The 2,700-nt window shown below is 32.0% G+C and overlaps 1 long non-coding RNA gene across 1 annotated transcript; it reads left to right on the top strand.

Moving 5' to 3' along the window:
• Nucleotides 1-731: 731 nt before the first annotated feature.
• On the top strand, nucleotides 732-2,526 carry LOC122143275. The gene is made up of 3 exons (XR_006159084.1): nucleotides 732-787; nucleotides 1,891-1,953; nucleotides 2,031-2,526. It is a non-coding gene; the product is annotated as an uncharacterized LOC122143275 (long non-coding RNA).
• Nucleotides 2,527-2,700: the final 174 nt, after the last annotated feature.

Here is a 2,700-nt window from a genome sequence, read left to right as displayed (position 1 = left end):
ATTGATCAGATATATTTAAAGCTGCGGTGTTTATTTACTGCATCACTGTTGGCACAAAACAATGAGTCTTTTTGAATATTAAGCAGATTTTAATTCTGTTTGGTGTACGTCTTGTGTGCTATTTGATGTGTTATTAATATATCAGCCTTGGTCCACAGTGATCATATTAGAATAGAGTTTTTCTTGAGCTCTGACGGCCGTGTGTGTGTGTGTGCAGTTTCAGGAAGGATGACGGTTGGACATCGAGATCGATCTGTACATCCACTGCATCAGTGCGTTTGTGAAGCTGGCTCAGAGCGAATACGCTTTACTGACTGAGATCATCCCAGAACATCACCAGAAGAAGACCTTCGACCGCCTATACAGGTCAGGGCCGTGTCTGCAGTGTGTGTGTGTTCAGTGTGTGTGTGTGTGTGTTTAATCACAGTGTTCGCTGGGCCGCTTAAGGGAAGCGCTGATAATCTGATGCTGGAGGGTGATAACATCAGTTCCGCGGCGCGGCGAGCCATCATGAGACACGATTACTGGCTGTGCTGACCATCTTCCCCATCCTGCGCCACCTCAAGCAGACCAAACCAGACTTTGGCCTGCACGCTGCAGGTAGAGGGAGGACACGAGAACGAAGTGAGCAGTGCTTTTGGCGCGGTGTGGTAGCCCGTGATGTCATATCCTGTCTTGCTGTGCAGCGAGGCGATACCAGCACTAAGAACTCAGCTCCCAGCTCTCATCACCCCCTATGGAGCGCATCGGAGCCAAAGCACTGGAGGAGTTTGCTGACAGCATTAAGGTAAGATCACTGAGATCATGACACAACCGGCTTCAGTGATCAAAGCAAAGACTGGAAGTTCAGTCTGTGGATCACATCAGCTGCAGAAATTATATTATTTTTATTATTATTTGATTTTAGCGTTTTTATTTAATTTTAAATGATGGCTTATTATTGTTGTTATTAAAAATAATGTATAAATATTATTAATTTAGAAACGATTTAATTACTACTATTTAATTTGACCTTAATATTAAAAAAAATAATATAGAATTGTTTTATATATATATATATAATTAAAAATTAAAATCATATATATATATATATATATATATATATATATATATATATAATTTAATATTAAAGTCATTAATTCATTTAATTGTTTACATTATTTGTACTGTTGAATAATAGTTATAATTACATTTATTATTTATTTAATTTACCTTAATATTGAAAAGATATAGAATTGTTTTAAAACTATATATATATATATAATATAATTTAATATTGAAGTCATTCATCAATTTAATTGTTTAATTATTTGTACTGTTGAATAATAGTTATAATTACATGTAGTATTATTATTAATAATAATAATAGTTTATTTATTTATTTATTACATATTTAGATTATTATAAAATAATAACATTTTATATTTCTTTAATATTATATATAAACACTCATTTTAATCGTTTTATTTACTAGATTAAATAAACAACCACTTAAAAAAATTATTTTAAATAATTCACGTATCTTATTAATTAAAAATATCTAATTAATAAAAATAATAAAAATAATTAAAATTAATTAACAATAAATAAAAACAAAAAAATTACTCTTAAAATAATTCCAACTAATTAAAATTTAAAATAAATTTCTTATTAATTTAAATTAGTCAATTATTGAAATTTAATCCTTTTTAATGTTATAATATTGTTAAATTACATTTATTTTAATAATAATAATTCAAAATTGGTATATGTTTTATCTGACACGTGATGTTCTCTGCTCCAACAGAACGATCCAGATATAAAATCTAAATGAAACTCCTCATTACGCTCACGTCATTATATTAATGATTATTGTTATGTTCTGACACGTGATGTTCTCTGCTCCAACAGAACGATCCAGATAAAGAGTACAACATGCCGAAAGACGGAACCGTGCATGAGCTCACAAGCAATGTAAGATCACTTCTCTCTCTGAGAGTAATAAAAACAGTAATGGTGATTTGTTTTAAGAGCTCGTAGGTTCTCCTCAGGCCATTCTGTTCCTGCAGCAGCTGCTGGATTTCCAGGAAACAGCAGGAGCGATGCTGGCCTCTCAGGGTAAAGCAGAAACATTACAAACACACACTGACAGATAGATCCGAGAGATCTACTGCCTTTAGACGTTTGAAAAAGCAGTTCAGACACAGATGTAAGCGCAGTCTTGGGCTGCTGAGGTGTCTGTTTCTCATCACGTTCATGTTCATAACACACAGTCTCCACAAGTCTCCTTATTTGTCATCTGTTTATATTTCCTGTGGTCTGCATTTCCTTTTCCTTTGGTTTTCCTGACAGACGTTCAGCAGAGCAAACATGATCAGTGCTGAGAGCAAACTTCTCTGCTGTCTCTTCCTGCAGATGGGGCTCTAAATAATAATCATATACTGATCAAAGAGCCTTCATTATTGCTCAAACTTTATTTTTATAGCTGGATCTGCTCAGCAGTCTTGCCTTGTGATCAAATAATCAGAAACGTAATATTGTTACGTATTTTCATTTAATTCATATCAATCATTTATTGATTGATTGATTGTTTTTTTATATCAATTCATTTATTGATTTGATTTATTGATTTCATTTATATACAATCATTTTATTATAATATATTTTTTAAATATTGTTATTATTATTTAAAATGATTAATATAAATGTTATTCTGATAAA

Source organism: Cyprinus carpio, unplaced genomic scaffold (genome assembly GCF_018340385.1).
Source record: "Cyprinus carpio isolate SPL01 unplaced genomic scaffold, ASM1834038v1 S000001081, whole genome shotgun sequence".
NCBI classification, from domain to species: domain Eukaryota; kingdom Metazoa; phylum Chordata; class Actinopteri; order Cypriniformes; family Cyprinidae; genus Cyprinus; species Cyprinus carpio.
This window is presented reverse-complemented; position numbering and strand designations above follow the sequence as displayed.